The sequence below is a fragment of the Periplaneta americana genome, chromosome 1 (assembly GCF_040183065.1).
Source record: "Periplaneta americana isolate PAMFEO1 chromosome 1, P.americana_PAMFEO1_priV1, whole genome shotgun sequence".
Lineage (NCBI taxonomy): Eukaryota > Metazoa > Arthropoda > Insecta > Blattodea > Blattidae > Periplaneta > Periplaneta americana.
This window is the reverse complement of record NC_091117.1, coordinates 73412144-73431433: the sequence shown is the minus strand read 5'-3', so window position 1 is coordinate 73431433 and position 19290 is coordinate 73412144.

Sequence of the window (19290 nt, the reverse complement as noted above, 5' to 3'; positions counted from 1 at the left end):
GTAAATTGATTTAAATTAAATTAGAAAAAGTGAAAACATATTTTAATAAATAATGATCTCCAATTTATTAATGAACCCGGTAATACAGGGATTTCCTCCCGTAGCTCTGGTTCCCATGTCGCATCCATATAAATTTCCATCACTTCATCTCATCATGGGTGTAGTGTGCACGATCTTTCTAGGCAACAGCACTGACAGTGAATTGATCTACAGAACTGGTTTCATGTGGGTGAATGACAAAGAGCCAAGTACCAGCCATTGGTAACAAAAAAATCGTCAGAAACGTAGCTATTTTTTACTTGTGCAACATGATACATATTTTGTGCGAGATCGTGCGTATTTGCTTGGTTTCCACACAAAACCAATCCGCGGTAAGTCTAAAATTCCACATTCAGTATTCCCAACCTAACACACAACAATTTCCCTCTTCTTACCGCTTAAGTGACATATTGATTTTACTGCTTTAGGCTTCTAACATATTATTTTTAGAGACGTTCAATATAGTAATAATTATAAATTGGAAACTTACCACTGCAATTTCACCTAAATTACACTGTTAATTATTGTTTTTAAATATTTGCAAAAATTAAGTAAACTCTATAACTCCACTAAAGTTACTGGATTCGTGATGCAAGTAACATTAAGTAAACCGTGAAAAAATCAACAAGATTCCAGATGCCGATGTTATTACTGCAATATGTTATATAAATAATATTGTTAAAATATTAAAATGAAAAATAAATCATTACATAACCTTCCCGTTTGTTTTAAGTTCGCATTTATGGACTGGGGGGAAAAAAAGACAGACGTATATCACGGCTTGCTGGAGTATAGTAAACCCAGAAAACATTTTAAAGCAACAATGTTGAAGATAGATATTTTTGTTTTACAAATTTGCCTTCATTGAACAGAAACCAAGATGGAGATTTCATTGCAACTAATTAGAAATTCCTCTTTCAGGTATGTAATAAACGATCTTCGTACAAAATAATGTACGATACACGAGCGGTATGTTTTCTTTCAATTCTCGGAAATTAAAAAAGCTCAACTATGTTTCGCTTTTTCAAACTTTTCCTCGAACATGAAAACTTCAACATACCACTCTTGTAACGCATATTACTATTGTAGTAGAACATTCTCCAGGTCAAGCCGAGTCTCTTTGAGTAAACTAAAGTTTTTAATTTTCTCTCAGATTCTACCATATGGTTAATTCCATGTGTGACTCACACGACACTTGTCACACTTCAAGGAACTAAAACTGAAGTACAGAAATTATTTATCATTGAAATTTTATTTGAAGGTCTTACACTAATCATCAAAGAGTGCGCTTTTTGCCCATATGTATAATAATAGTTAATACTGTATAACAGTATGAAAGACATTAGAGGAAAAAAACTGATTGTGATTTACGCTACGTTAAAAAGACAGATAGTGCTGCACCAACAACACTACTGTGAAACTGTGCTCTACTACTATAATTACATGAATGTTGATGTAATAATATAAGTCATAGATTGTGTACATAATTTGTGTCTGTCAATTTTCCGTACTCTTGCCCATAACACCTACACTTCTTACTTCACTTCTCCCATTTCTGCTCCTTTCCTCTTCACCTTTCCATTCTTCATTGCCGTGAATTTTTTTCTCCTTTTCCTGCTTTTTCACTTTGTAGTTCTTAATATTTTCTATCTCTTTTCTTCTCCACCTTCCTGACCTCCGCCTTTGTCTTTTCTGTTTCTTTTACCTTCTCTTTCTTCTAATCATGTTCACTAGAAACATGAAGATATTGCACTTTTCCAGCTGTAACATTGATATTGTTTGCAGGTCGTCTCCTTGGCTAGATGATAGTACATTCTTGGATGTCCCCTGCAGCTCACAGATTGGCATCAGCATAGCTGCAGTGATGTAGTGTTTGCAGCAACTGTGCCCGGCTGGCATCATACAGCCAGAGTCCTCAGCCACATGCCTAGAGTGATAGTGTGAGAATTAAGCAAGCTTGAACCAGTGACTAGTTTTGCTATACATGGAAGTGTATTTTTTTTTAAGTCATGAACTGAGGCGCTGACATGGGAAAGGTAGTAACTGCCAGAAACAAAATTTTTCAGGGGAAGCAAAAAACAAATTTATGAACACTTTCTCACTTACATTATTACAGAAACTGCTTTAAATGAAAGGCATACACTCATGTTTGTGTTACATATGAAATTTGAAAAGTCTGGCACAGATTTATCTGTGAAATCCTATTTTATGAAAATACAACATTGAAATCACTCCTTAGCCAAACTGAGAATTAACGTTATTTATACATTATGCACAAATTTTTCGGTAAAATGCATGATACTTTTCACCGAGGAAGTCTAACATAGATAACAAGTCTCTCTCTTATTGGCATCAGGGATGATTGGTCTTCTTTCAAGGCGTTGCAAGCACTGCGAGTTAGTGATTGACATTAATGACTGTCCTTTCTTAAAAATCCTGTGCTCTGTCCACATTTCAAGGTCATTAAATGACTGCCTTGTTTTTATTAGAGGAAAATCAGCTCTTGAGAGTCTAATCCAGTTGAGGATGCTGATTTTGATAGGAGTTGTATTCAAAAACTTGTCACATTCTGCAGAAAAGTCGAAGAAATTCTCATCCTTCATCATTATTACATTATTAGGCCTTACCTCTTCTGGAACCATGGTCTTGCATCTTTTTTTTTTTCTTTTCTCTATGATGCCAAATTCCCTATCACATGGCATGTAGGAATGTTCTGAAACCAGGAATTTCAAGTCCACTGAATCAAAATGTTCCTTGGCAATAATGTAAATCAGGACCATTAGAATCACGATTCTTATTCTGCCCTGCACAGTTATCAGGCCATATTTGTCTAGACATACTCTGATGTAAAAGGAGTTACTACCATCTCCGCGCCAACAGCTGTGCACATACAACTTACAACATCTAGTGACTACGTTTCCAACTTTGTTTCATTACATGCGGACATACTACTTTCTCTGTGCCATTGGCATGGCCATTTACTACCTTCTCAATGGAAAACCTAAAAATTCGAATTTTTGGCAGTTACGACCTTTCCCATGTCAATGCCTCAACTAATGACTAGTTTTCTCATGCATAGTAGGTAGTGTATTTTTTTATTTTTTAAAAAATAAGTTTTGTCTGTTAAGTCGATAACCTACCATTGGATCACATTTCTCTTATAATAGACCTAAATAATGGCTCTTCAACAAACCAATTCAGATGAAACGCATTAATTGCAGTGTCAATATTTGTACAGATATTGTTATATATTCAATAAATAGAGGAGAAATAATAATACAATACATAAATTGCATTACGTTTATTTCACTTTCAATAATATTCACAATCCTTATAAATAATAACCAATTCCTTAAAACTCTACATCAGTGAAGGGCAAGCGAGCATTACCTCACCCTCGGCATTATGCAACCCTATCTTTCACTCAGTGGTGACTCTTGGTAGAAGCTAGCTCCAATGTCTCAGCAGTCATCGTCTTCTTCTTCGGGAAGAATATCATTCACGATTTCAAGACTGGAATGTATGGAGTAAGACTTTAAGATTTTTTTTATTAGAAAAATTCGTACGAATTCTGTATTTATGAAATAGTACGAATTCGAAAATTTGTACGAATCCAAATACAGATATGGGAAGATTCGTACGAATTAGAAAATTAGTAAATTGGTACGAATTCGTGTACTTAGGAATCCAAATACGAAACCAAATATTCGAAAATTCGTACGTATCCTATTAATGAAATCGTACGAATTAGAAAATTGTACGTAGGTCTATTCGAAAATTGAATATATTAAAATAATATAAATTAAAGAAAATAAAATACAAGATCAATTAAAATAAGTTAAAAGTATTAAATTAAATTTAAGTAAAATTAATTAAAATAAAACAAATTACAAAAAATTAAAATAAATGAAATTCAATTAAATTAAAATAAAGTAATTGAAATAAAATTAAAAAATGAAATAAATTAATATAATTAAATTATATTAAATACAGAAACATTACATTAAAATAAATACAATACACAAATAGAAGTAAATTAATTTAAATCAAATTAAATTAAAATAAAATAATTTAAATACAAAAAATTAAAATAAAATAAAACGAATTAAAATAAATGATATTAAAATGAAATAAATAGGAACAAATTGAATTAAAATAAAGTAAATTAAATAAAATGAAATAAATCGAAACAAATTAAATTAAAATAAAATAAATTAATATAAAATAAATTAAAATAAAAGAAATTGATATAAAATAAATTAAATTAAAGTACATAAAAACAAATCAAATGAAAATTAATTAAAATAAATGAAACTGATATAAATAAAAATGGATGAAATGAAATAAAATAAAAGATTGAAGTAAATTAAATTATATTAAATTGAAATAAATAAGATAAAATAAAATGTAACTAAATTACAATAAATTAAGTCAAAATAGATTGAATTAAATCAAATAAAAATAAAATATAAAAAAATAAAATAATTTATAATGCATAAAATAAGATAAATTAAGATGAAATAAATACAAATAAATTAGATAATATTAAAGTAAATTAAATTAGAAAAAATAAATTAGAGAAAACATAACATAAAAAAAATATAAAAAATAATGCTTTTCCCGAAAAAAGTTCAAACAAAACTTCCAACAAAAAAATATAATAAGATAAATTGAATTACAATAAGAAAAATTGAAATAAAATATTAATTACATAGGATAAAAATAAATCAAATCATAGTTAATTGAAATAAAGAAAATTAAAACAGATAAAATTCAATTCAATTAAAATCAGTTAAAATAAAATAAATAAATTTAACTAAATCAACTCAAAGTAAATTAAAATAAAATAGATTAAATTTAAATGTAATCGTACACATTTGCATTTGTACGATAGTACCTTTGTCTTTCGTACATAAAAATGCCCATTCGTACGTACGTACACTTCTTCAGTACTGTTCCTTATACAAAAATGTTACGAATTAAAAATTCCCGCACATAAAAATTCGTACGTTCTAGGAATTGTGCGTTTTCGGATTCGTACGAATGCCGTTATTCATCATTATTTGCAAATTCGTACGAAATGAAAATTTCTGCAAGAGTAGAAATTCGAAATTCGTCCGTACAAAAATCTTACGAATTGGTACGAATCAAATTCGTTCCAAATAAAAATTCTCGTACGTAAAAAATCGTACTAATAAAAAATTGGCACGTTCTAGGAATTGGTACGTTTTCAGATTCGTACGAATTCCGTTTTCATCATTATTTGAAAATTCGCACGAAATAATTTTTACAACAGTAAAAATTTGAAATTCGATCATACGAATTTGTACGAATCAAATTCGTACGAATTACGAATTAAAATACGTACGTTCTAGAATTCTTACGTTTTCGGATTCGTACGAATTCAGTTATTCATCATTATTAGCAAATTCTTATAAAAACAAAATTTCTGCGAGAGAAATAATTCGAAATTCGTCCGTACGAATTGGTACGAATCAAATTAATACGAAACAGTCTCGCACATAAAAATTCGTACGAATTACGAATTAAAATTTATACGTTCTAAGAATTAGTACGTTTTCTGATTCGTACTAATTTCGTTATTCATAAATATTTGCAAATTCGTAAGAAATCAAAATTTCTGCAAGAGTAAAATTTCGAAATTCGTCCGTAAAATAGTCTTACGGGTCCTATATTCCGGATTCGGATTCCACGTTCCGGTTCCATAAATCCCGGTTCCGGTCATACTTCCGGGTCCCAACTCCGGGTTCGGATTCCATGTTCCGGTTTCATAACTACGGGTTCTGGGTCCCAAACTCCAGTTTTGGCTTCAATGTTCCGGTTTCATAACTCCCGGTTCCGTTTCCCAAACTCCGGGTTCCGGTTCCTAAACTCCAGGTTCGGATTCTGTGTTCCAGTTTCATAACTCCTGGTTCCGGGTCCTAAACTCCGAGTTCCGGTTCCAAAACTCAGGGACCCGGTTTCTAAACTCCGGGTTCCGGTCATAGTTCCGGGTTCCGGGTCCCAACTCCGGATTCGGATTCCATGTTCTGGTTTCAAAACTCCGGGTTCCGGGTCCCAAACTCAGGGTGCGGTTTCCATGTTCCGGTTCAGCAACTCAAGGTTCCGGTCCCCAAACTCCGGGTTCCGGTACCCATACTCCGGATACCGGTCATACTTCCGGGTTCCAGGTCACAACTCCGGGTTCGGACTCCATGTTCCGGGTTCTGCGTCCCAAACTCCGGGTTCGGTTTCCATATTCCGGTCTCATAATTCCGGGTTCCGGTTCCCAAACTCCGGGTTCCCTGTCCAAAACTCCGGGTTCAGTGTCCCAAAATCCGGGTTCCGGGTCCCAAACTCCGGGTTCCGTTCATAATTCCGGGTTCGGATTCCACGTTCCTCTTTCATAACTCCGGGTTCAGGGTCCCAAACTCCGGGTTCCGGTCATAATTCTGGGTTCCAGGTCCCAACTCCGGGTTCGGGTTGCATGTTCCGGTTTCATAACTCCGGGTTCCGGTTCTCAAACCTCGGGTTCAGGTGCCCAAACTTAGGGTTCTTGTAAACCCAAACTCCAGGGTTCCGGTTTCCAAACTCCCGGTTACGGTTCCCAAAATCCGGGTCCCCAACTCTGGGTTCCGGGCCTAAACTCCGGGTTCCGGATCCAAACTCCGAGTTCCGCGTCATAAACTCCGGGCTCCGGGTCGCAAACTCCGAGTTCCCTTTCCCAAACTCCGGGTTCCAAGTCCCAAATTCTGGGTTCGGATTTCATGTTCCCGTCTCCAAAATGCGGGTCCCACACTCTGAGTTCAAAACTCCTGGTTCCGGGTCGCAAAGTCCGGGTTCAAATCTCCGGGTTCCGGGTCCCCAACTCCAGGCTCCGGGACCCAAACTCCGGGTTCCAAATTCCACGTTCGAATTCCGGGTTCCAAGCTCCAGGTTCCAAACTCTTGGATCCTTGACCCAAACTCCAGGTTTCGGGTTCAAAACTCCGGGTTCCGAGCCCAACTCCGGATTCAGGGAACCAAATTCCGGTTACCGATCTCCGGGCTCCTGCGCCCAATCTCCGGGCTCAGGGTCCCAAATTCCGGGTTCCGGGTCCCAAACTCCGGATACCGGGTCCCACATTCCGTGTTCGAAACTCCATCTTCCAGTCCCAAACTCCGGGTTCCGGATGCAAAACTCCATGTACCGGGTTCCAAATTCCGGGTTCCGAACTCAAGTTTCAGGTCCGAACTCCGAGTTCCGGGTTACGAACTCCGTGTTCCGAATTCCAGATTCCGGTCCAAACTGCGGGTTCCGGGTTCCAAACTACGGGTCCCAAAGTCCGGGTTCCGGTTGCCATTTTTCGGGATCAAATTTCATGTTCCCGTCTCCAAAGTCCGGGTTACGGGTCCCAAACTCCAGGTTCCGTGTCCCAAACTCAGGATTCCGGGTCCCAAATTCCGGGTTCCAAACTCCAGGTTCTGGTCTCAAACTCTGGGTAAAGGGTCCCGAATTCCGGATTACGGGTCCCAAATTCCGGATTCCAAACTCCAGGTTCCGGGTCCAAACTCCGGGTTACGAGTCCCAAACTCCGGGTTCCTAGTCCAAAACACCATGTTCCGCGTCCCAAATTCCGGGCTTCGGTTGCCAAACTGCATGATCCGGTTTGAAGAATTTACAAAAGATAGCAATTTTTTTAATTTAAAAAATTTCGAGAAAACAAAATTTTTCCAGATTAAAACAAAAATTCCAAAATTTTCAAAAATTTTCCACAATTACAAAAAATTCCAAAAATTAAATTCCAAATATCTTGAAAATACAAAATTTCAAAAATTTTCGAAATTTCTCAAAATTTAACAAATTAAACAAAGTTGTTAAAATTCCAAAAATTAAAAAAACTTAAAAATTTTCAAAATTTTTCAAAAATCCAAAATTTTCAAAATTTTGAAAGTCATGAAAATTTAAAACAATTTCAAAATTTTCAAAATCTTTCAAAATTCTAAACATTTTCAAAATTGTTCAAAATTTCGCAATTAGTCGATTTTTTTAAATTTAAAAATATTTCGGAGTTTAAAAAACTTTCGAAAATTCAAATTTTTCAAAAATAAAAAAATGGCAAAATTTTCAAAATTTTCAAAAATTTTCAACAATTCATAAATCTTGCAAAATTCCTAAAGTTAAAAAAACAAAAATTCTCGAAATTAAAATATTTCAAAATTTAAAAAAAATTTCCAAAACGTTCCAAATTAAAAAAAAAATAAAAATATTTTTAAAATTCTAAAAATTTAGAAAATTTATCAGAATTTTCAAAAATATTCAGAACCCAATATAAAAGCTTTCAAAAATGAAAATCACGTTCAATTTTTTTTTTTAATTTTCACAAATTTCGAAAATTCCAAAAGCTTTTGAAAATTTTTAAATTTTTCGAATTTTGACAATTTGTGAAAATTTTGAGAAATTTTTAAAACGTTTGGTGTTTTGAAAATTTTGATAGATTTTAAAATTTTTTGCATTTTTTCGAATTTTCATAATTTTTAAAAAAATTTGAATTTTTTTGGTTTTTTGAATTTTTCAAAATCTTGAAAAATTTTGAATTTTTTTTTTAATTTTCAAAATTTTTGGAATTTTGAAACCTTTTGAAATTTTAAAATTTTTTGTAATTTTGGAAAATTTTTGAGAATTTTGAAACTTTTTGAAAATTTTGAAAATTTTGGAAAATTTTGTTTTTTTTTTTAATTTTGAAAAAATTTGGACTTTCGAAAGCTTCTAAATGTCGACATGTACTTAAAGTTTAAAAACTGCCAACTGTGAACCGGATCCTGCTGTTTGGCAACCGGAACCCGGAGTTTGGGACCTGGAACCCGGAGTTTGTGACATGGAACACTGAGTTTGGAAACTTGAACACGGACTTGGATTCCGGGGTTTGGTACCAAGAATACGGAGATTTGAACCCGGGATTTGATATTCGAAAGCCGGAGTCAGGGAACCAGAACACGGACTTTGGGACCCGGAAACCGGAGTATTCATTTGGAGTTTGAGAACCGAGTTTTTAAACGCGAAGTTTGGATTCCGGAACCCGGAGTTTGGGAACCATAACCCGGAGGTTGGGACCCAAAGTTTGGAACACGGAACATGGTGTTTGGGACTGAAACCGGAGTTTTGGACCCATAACTCCCATTTTGGGACAAGGAACCCGGAGTTTGGGAACTGGAAAATGAAGTTTGGGAACTGGAAAACAAAGTTTGGGAACTGGAAAACGAAGTTTGGGAACCGTAACCCGGAGTTTGGGAACCGGAACCCAGAGTTATGAAACCAGAACATTGAAACCGAACCCGGAGCTTGGCACCCGCAACCCGGAGTTGGGACCCAGAACCCGGAATATTGACCGTATTCCGGAGTATGGGTACCGGAACCCGTAGTTTGGGAACCGGAACCCGGAGCTATAGTAATATAGATGCGATAGATTAGATAAAATAGAATAGATACAGTGGATAGATAAAATAGATAGAATGTAATAGAATAGATAGGATAGATAGACAGAAAATAGATAGATAGATAGATAGATAGATAGATAGATAGATAGATAGATAGATAGATGGATGGATGGATGGATGGGTGGGTGGGTGGGTGGGTGGGTGGGTGGGTGGGTGGGTGGGTGGGTGGTTGGGTGGGTGGGTGGTTGGGTGGGTGGGTGGGTGGGTGGGTGGGTGGGTGGGTGGGTAGGTAGATAGATAGATAGATAGATAGATAGATAGATAGATAGATAGATAGATAGATAGATAGATAGATAGATAGATAGATAGATAGATAGATAGATAGATAGATAGATAGATAGATAGATAGAAAAGAAATAGAATAGAATAGATAGAATGGATTAGATAGAGTGGTATAGAATAGACAGATTGATGGATAGCTTTAATAGATAGATAGATAGATAGATAGATAGATAGATAGATAGATAGATAGATAGATAGATAGATAGATAGATAGATAGATAGATAGATAGATAGATAGATAGATAGATAGATAGATAGATAGATAGAGACAGACAGACAGACAGACAGACAGACAGATAGATAGAGACAGACAGACAGACAGACAGACAGATAGACAGACAGATAGACAGACAGACAGACAGATAGATAGATAGATAGATAGATAGATAGATAGATAGATAGATAGATAGATAGATAGATAGATAGATAGATAGATAGATAGATAGATAGATAGATAGATAGATAGATAGATGGGTAGATAGATAGGTAGATAGATAGATAGATAGATAGATAGATAGATAGATAGATAGATAGATAGATAGATAGATAGATAGATAGATAGATAGATAGATAGATAGATAGATAGATAGATAGATAGATAGATAGATAGATAGATAGACAGACAGACAGACAGACAGACAGATAGGCAGGCAGGCAGGCAGGCAGGAGGCAGACAGGCAGACAGACAGACAGACAGACAGACAGACAGACAGACAGACAGACAGACAGACAGACAGATAGATAGATAGATAGATAGATAGATAGATAGATAGATAGATAGATAGATAGATAGATAGATAGATAGATAGATAGATAGATATTTTATTAACCGTTGGAATAGAATTATTCATGGTATCGTCTGTGTACATTAATCTAACAATGAGACAATAATTTTACAGTCATGTTAATCGATAATAACATGTCACATGCTTATTTAATAGAATACAATGTATTTAATCACTATGCAAGTAACGTACTACTAATAATACAATTTTAATGCATAACACACTAGAACAGTTACTTGTAAATAAGATGCTGAGTTTATATTAAGATATACACAATTAATTATTTAGGAATCACACACTAGGAGGCAATTGATTTTCTTTCTTCTGAGTCATTGATGCTGCCTCTCTTCCAGTAGGGTCTCCAGGCACATGAAAAAAGAGAGAACACAATGGCAGTACTCACAAGAATAAATAATTAAAATTTAAAACTTTATATTTAAATATTCCTTTGTGCACACTGGCATGTGTGTCAGTAATATATTTTTAATAGATTTCTTAAACATACTATTGCTATGTGTGTCTCGACATGTGGGGGAAGTTTATTATATAAATTACTGGCAGTATGTGTAGGGCTAGTGAGAGTTTTGGCAAGTCTGTGATATTTCAAATGTATATTATTGGATGTCCTAGTATTGTGCTCGTGTTTTAAAGGAATTTAAATTTTCATGAATAAAGCATACCGTTTCTAGGATATAGACCAGGGTACCGGCAGAATTTTAATTTCCTTGAAAAGTCCTTTACTTTCTGTGCGAATGGATACTTGCTTCATAATTTTAATTATTCGTATTTGTAGTTAAAGTATAAGGGAAGATTTTGATGATGATCCCCAGAATATGATTCCATTTGATATGACAATGTACATAGCCAAATAAAGTGACAATAGTAGCTCAATGGGTGATATTTTTGAAAGGACTCCGAAACATAGCATAGTCGAGATACTTTTTCTGTTAAGAACTGAATGTGGCTTTCCCATGTCAATTCTGTATCAAGCCAGTTACCTAGAAATTTTCAACCCAGATTCCTAGAAAAGACTTAGAGAGAATAGTGTTAATATAGTAAAGAGCAAACAGGAAAATTGTTAATATAGTAAAGAGTAAAGGAGAACAGTGTTAATAGAGTATAGTAAAGAATAAAGAGAAACAGTGTTAATATAGTAAAGAATAAAGAGAAACAGTGTTAATATAGTAAAGAGTAAAGGAGAACAGTGTTAATATAGTAAAGAATAAAGAGAAACAGTGTTAATATAGTAAAGAGTAAAGGAGAATAGCGTTAATATAGAAAAGAGGTGAGGAGAATAGTGTTAATATGGTAAAGAATAAAGGAGAATAGTGTTAATATAGTAAAGAGTAAAGAGGAGTAGTGTTAATATAGTAAAGAATAAAGAGGAATAGCGTCTATATAGTATAGAATAAAGAGGAAAATTGTTAATATAGTAAAGACTGTAGAATAATAGTGTTGATATAGTAAAGAGTAAAGGAGAATAGTGTTATAATAGTAAAGCGTAAAGAGGAATAGGGTTAATATAGTAAAGAACAAAGGAGAATAGTGTTAATATAGTAAAGATTAAAGGAGAATAGAGTTAATATAGTAAAGAGTAAACAGAATAGTTTTAATATAGTAAAGAGCAAAGAGGAATAGTGTTAATATTGTAAAGATTAAAGGAGAACAGTGTTTATGTAGTAATTAGTAAAGAGGAATAGTGTTAATATTGTAAAGATTAAAGGAGAACAATGTTTATGTAGTAATTAGTAAAGAGGAATAGTGTTAATATTGTAAAGATTAAAGGAGAACAGTGTTTATGTAGTAATTAGTAAAGAGGAATAGTGTTCGCATAGTAAAGAATAAAGGAGAATAGTGTTAATATAATAAAGAGTAAAGGAGAATAGTGTTAATATAGTAAAGAGTAAAGAGTAGTAGTGTTAATATAGTAAAAAATAAAGGGGAATAGCGTCTATATAGTATAGAACAAAGAGGAAAATTGTTAATATAGTAAAGAGTAAAGAGGAAGTGCTAATATAGTATAGAGCAAAGGAGAGTAGTGTTATTATAGTAAAGAATGTAGAATAATAGTGTTGATATAGTAAAGAGTAAAGGAGAATAGTGTTAATATAGTAAAGAGTAAAGAGGAATAGAGTTAATATAGTAAAGAGCAAAGGAGAATAGTGTTAATACAGTAGCGATTAAAGGAGAATAGAGTTGATATAGTAAAGAGTAAATAGAATAGTTTTAATACAGTAAAGAGCAAAGAGGAATAGTATTAATATTGTAGAGATTAAAGGAGAATAGTGTTTATGTAGTAATTACTAAAGAGGAATGGTGTTAATATATTAAAGAATAAATAGGAAATATAGTAAAGAGTAAAAGAGAATAATGCTAATATTATCAAGATTAATGAAGAATAGTGTTAATACAGGAAGGAATAAAGAGGAATAGTGTTAGTATAGTAAAGAATAAAGAGAAATTGTGTTAACATAGTGAAGAGTAAAGGAGAATAGTTTAATATAGCAAAGAGCAAAGATGAATAGTGTTAATATAGTAAAGAGTAAAGGAGAATAGTGTTAATATAGTGCTGGTAAACAGTAAAGTGGAATAGAGTTAATATAGTAAAGAATAAAGATGAATAGTGTTAATATAGTAAAGAGTAAAGGCGAATAGTGTTAATATAGTAAAGAGGAATAGTTTTAATACAGTAAAGAATAAAGAGGAATAGCGTTAATATAGTAAAGAATAAAAGGAATAGTGTTAATATAGTAAAGAGTAAAGAGGAAGTGTTAATATAGTAAAGAACAAAGGAGAATACTGTTAATATAGTGAAGAATAAAGAGGAATAGTGTTAATATAGTAAAGAGTAAAGGAGAATGAGCAAAGAGGAATAATGTTAATATAGTAAAGAGTAAGGGAGGATAGTGTTAATATAATAAAGAATAAAGAGGAATAGTGTTAATATAATAAAGTGCAAAGGGGAAGGGGAATAGTGTTAATATAGTAAAGAGCAAAGAGGAATAGTGTTAATATATTAAAGAATAAAGGAGAATAGTGTTAATTAGTAAAGAGTGAAGGGTAATAGTGGCAATATAGTAAGGAGTAAAGAGGAATAGTGTGAATATAGTAAAGAGTAAAGGAGAATAGTGTTAATATAGTAGAGAGTTTAGGGGAATACCGGTAGTGTTAATATAGTAAAGAGCAAAGAGGAATAGTGTTACTATAGTATGTTTTGTTTGAGTTATGTAAACTGAGTTGAGAGTTGAGAACAAAAGTGGTGTTTGATCTGTTGGGTTGAGAAATTCATGATTTTAACAATAGGAACACAGGACAGATAAGTAACAGATGAGGAGAAAAAGGAATGAAATGAAAAGTAATATAATGATGAGTTATGGTGTTTCTTAATACAGAAACGTGAAGGTACACCATGACATTAGAAGACAGTACTGTGTTCTGGATTTATGAAATAATAAAATACAGTGAAGGTTTGTAAATTGTGTGTTAAAAGACTTGAAATTAATAATATGCCACCACTGGAAATGAAGTGTGTTTTCAATAATGACCTCCAAAAGGAATATCCATACAATAAACAAACTATTTCTGACTCAGATGTTCGATGCAATAAGTGTGCATCTACTTTCAGTATAAGCCCGGGGGTGGGAGGGGATCGGATATATCACAACATGTAAACAGAGAAATACATAAAAGAATGGTGTGTGCAAATGTTTCTAGCACTGTATTGACTAATTTTTTTTAAAGTGAAAGGTTTGGTGATAAAGATATGAAATTAGCAGCTGTTGAAGGAGCGTTCGCTTACCATACTGTCCACCACAACCACTCTTTCAGATCAATGGACTACACAGTACTTGTAAACTTATCCAATGTCCTTTTGAGCCAAAATTTACTTGTGGCCGCAGCAAAACCAAGCCAATTATATTAAATGTTTTAACCCAATTTGCCATTTCTCAAGTATAATCTGATTTACAGAAAGCTAATTTTATTTCAATAATGACGAATGCATCGAACCATAAGGACGTAAAAATATTGCCATTGCCTGTTAGGTACTTTAATCCTACTGAGGGGATTCAAGGTAACCTCTTGCCACATTCTGGGACAGATATGGCACATACCGGTTTTATATTCATATAATTTATAATATAAGCATATAATATTTGAAACTGCATACTGGGACAGATATGGCACACTGTCAATAACTGGATTTGACCATTTGTGACATCAGTTGAGAAAGATAGAACTACTTAAGTTATTTGAATATAAAACAGGTGTGTGTAAAACTGTCCTATGCAGTAAGGGATTAAAATATTGGATCTTAAATCTCTGCCTAGAGAAACTTCAGAAATCATTGCTACATCTTTGAGTGAGTGATTGAAAAATAATAACTTAAAAGAAAAAATAATTGCTCTTTGTGCAGATAATACGAACTGCAATTTTGGAGGTGTATCTAGAAAGGGCGTCAACAACGTCTTCACAAAACTCAAAGGAAATTTAGGACATAACTTACTTGGGGTTGGGTGTTCTGCTCATATAATTCGCAGTACCGGTACTATCTAGATGGCTGCTGATGTCCTTCCCATTGATATTGAAGGCATTGTTTCTAAAATATATTCTTATTTCTATGTGTATACTGTGAGCGTTGAAAATCTTAAACAATTTTGTGAATTTATAGACCGGGAGTACAAACAAGTTTTAGGGTACCATAAAACGGGGTGACTTGATACGCCTGGGGGGACCTGATATGTTTTGTAAGTTCATGTTTCGGAACAGAAACATCAACCTATAAAATGTATAAAGTCCTCCCAGCGTGTCTAGTCTCCCTGTTGTATATGCTGGGAGACTTGGTACATTTTGTAGATTGATGTTTCGTTTCGAAACATCAACCTACAAAACATATCAAGTCACCCCCAAGCATATCAAGTCACCCCATTTTACGGTATAGCAAAACAAGGTGGCTTGCTTTACTCCCTGCGGTCGAATGTCTTCTGACTATGTTTGTTCCTCTGAAATCATATTCCGAATCTCAAAATAAATGTCCATTTGTTATTAAATCATTCTTTGAAAATCCTTTATCAGAAGCTTGATTGTACTTTCTTCAGAACCAAGCATCAACTTTTCACACTACACTTCAAAGAGTAGAGGGTCAAACAATTACAATTATTGAAGTAATTTCTGTGTTAAATGATTGAAAAGCTAATTTAGTTTCCAAGGGTGAAGACTGTTTCATAACATCAGCTGTCAGATCAAATCTTGGTAGATTGGAAAATGAGGGTTTATCATCAGAGATTGCAAAATTTAAACAGTAGGTCCATACATTTTATCAATCTGCAGCTGAATATTTAAATAAATGGCTTCAATCCATTGACAGTTTGAGGAATTGCAGTTGGGTAACACTTAAGGCAGGAGTACCCCAATGGAAGGATATACAAAAGACTGAAGATTTCATTCGTGAAATGGCTCTTTCAACTATAATAGACGATACTGGTCTGTATGATGAGTATGTGTATATTAAACAATACATATCACCGAAAATTTTGGAAAAATGGAAACTGGAAATAAAAACATTACCTAATGACAGTTGGGTAGAAATTATTTCACATTTTAATATTTCATCTCAAACAGCAGAAACAACTAAAATGCTCTCTCAATTAATATCACTCAATAAAAGAATTGTATTCCAATGGATACCATCCCATTGTGGAATCCTGGGAAACGAGAATGCAGATGCTTTAGCAAAGAAGGGCAGCACTGCTACTTACAGACGTGTTACTAAATCTACGTATTACTCTGTGAAGAGATTTATTAAATCTACATACTTAGACTTCAACAAACAAAATTTGATAACACAATCCCAAGGGAAAAAATGGAACTCTCTGCATCAAAATCCACAGTTAATTCCCTATTTACCACGAAAATCGTCTGTAGCTGCATTTAGATTGGCAACAGGCCATGATTGTTTGGCTAAACACCTGCATAGAATTGGAATATATCAGTCCCCTAACTGCCCATTGTGCAACTCAAACCAAGAAATGGATTCGGAACACCTCAAAATCTGTGCTTCATTGGCTGGTCATGATAATATCTTTGAAAAATATTGGAGTGCAAGAGGTCAATTGACTTTATTTTCAAACGTCTGGCATTAGAAAACAACAACAAACAACATTTTAATATGAACAATGTGCCTATACCAATTTTCTTAAAATAATGGAATTTCTTCTTTGTTTACCTGGAACTAACGCCCCCACTGAACTAGTGTTTTCTCATATGAATGGTTTGTGGATAAATAACAAGAACACTCTTTCAGCACAGATTTTGAAAGCTATGTTGATTAATAAGGTGAACTTTAATCACACTTGTGTAAATTTTTACAAAATGTTGTGTGGTAAAGTGGATTTACTGAAGAAGATCCATTTATCAGCAAAATATCAATGAGAAATAACTCCTGCACTAATAATTCTACAGGACTGTTTGGCTGAAGTGAATTTAGTGCTACTACTGATATAAGTTACACATTATTTATTTATTATTAATTTCGAAACCTTCGTATTTATGACGAAACAATTTTAAGCATCCTCTTTTGTCCCTTGTTTCATTGAGAAAAAAATTTTAAATGTCCCATTTTCTTGTCTCAAAAATATGGTCACCTTAAATTACGGCTGTCTCTTTAAATTGGTTATTCGAATAAACCATCCTGTCTGTGATTCTCGTGATCACAACAAAACCACCTACAACTTGCAAGCTAAACATCTGAAAAATAACGAGTCAAATAGGAGCGGATTCAGGATTCTGTTTGGAGGGGATGTACGAGTGCATCAATTTTAAAAATATGAGTGCTACTTTAAATTAAAGTTAACCACAGTCATAATGTGCCGATTATTTCTCGGCACCCTGTTTTCCTTACTTTTTATTTTTTTATTTTACTTATCCACGTCCCCAGCTTCCTTTGTTTCCCTCTTTTCCTAATAGATTTATCTTTCTTAAACTCCATTTTCTGTCTAATTTCTTTTATATCTATCTATGTGGAAAGCGAGATCATTGGCTGGATTATATATGTGTGTTTATTGGTTTATTTTCTGTATTCTCGTTGGTGATGATTTCAAATTTTTCTGTTACTTGGTTGGCGGTTTTTGCTGACTGCACTCTGGAGTGACAGACAGAAGTGGCAGGCAGTCAGCGAGTTCGAGGTGAGGCAGTGAGTCCGAGGCAGTCAGAGAGAGACCGGCTCTGGATAGAGTCGAGATGGGCAGTCAGCGTGAAGTATCCAGAGGAGCAGCTAGGTTGAGTGGGGCTCGAGCAGAGGCATGATGTGGGGTTGACGCATTGACACCGGTCCTTGGGACATGAACATCAGCTGAAGGGAGTTCAGAAAATGGCGTCATTTGCTGGGACATCTTTAATCTACTAAGTCTAGCCGTGTGACTTGGGCTAAAGATTTCGTGAGATTGCATTATTATTATTTTATTTATTTAGAATTTACTTGGTTTATTAGTTGATTTATTTCATTATTTCAGTTTTGAGTATCTAAATTTATTCTTATTCATTAATTTTCACTTTCATTTGCTCACTTTAATGTCTGAGCTTATGTTACATTGATTGTCCCATATTTGAGGTTCTATTTATTTAAATGGGTGGCAGTTAGTGTTTGTATGGTTTAGCCTAGTTGGTTTGAATTTGAGATTATTAGTCAAATTATTTCATATATGATTCTAGTATTTTCTTTGTCGTCTGTATATTTTCTGTTTGTGAACTGAAGTTAATTTCTTGGGGTTGTTGTGATAGCGAATGCGAGTGAAGTATTTTCTAATTTTGGTTGTACGATGTTTCCGAATCGTCCCTAGCTGGTTGTTCTGTATGTATCATGTTGAATTGGGCAGCCACATAATTATGTACGAGTATATTTCTTTTGGGTCTGCTTCTCTAAATTATTATATTTAATAGTTATCATCCTCTCTGACTTAATATATATATATCTTTAATGTTGTTTTCTTCTAGAGTTTATTAGTGTTATTACCTTGTTTTACTTAATAAATCATCAACGTAAATGTATATGTTTTGTTTGTTGTTAAGATCCTCCTCATCCAACGAGACATTCATCATTATCTAACGATTCATGGCCGGGGATGGCTAAGGCAACGTCACAATAATAAACCTTGAATACTTAATCTTTTTATTAGCAGTTCCAGTCGCCTAATTATACGTCCAAATTATTAGTAACATAACACCTTACAATACAAATAACTTCACCTAAATACATTACTTGCATGAACAGAAACACTCGCACTCCGAAAGTGTTCGTATTAGACTCTTTTATTTAGTTTGTTCATCTATATTTTTTGTTTTGTAACTCCTTTGATTTAGCACTTGTGTCCTTTATTCAACAGCGTTACTTATATCGTCGGCTTAGAGTGTAAACATGCTAACTGCCAAAAAGAAAATTTTACAAGGGAAGCAAAAAAGTAAGTTTAAATTACCTCTGAAACTTTAGGACCAAATTCAAAGTACAGGTGGCATTTTTACCTGTAATTGGATTTGGTCCTAAAGTTTCAGAGTTAATTTAAACTCAGTTTTTTGCTTCCTTTGTAAAATTTTCTTTTTGGTGGTTAGCAGGTTTACACTCTTAAGCCGACAATATATGTTAAAATTGCCAGTAATATGGACCAGTTTTACTTTTAAATTACCAAATAATTAGAAATTATTAAAGATGTTTCACT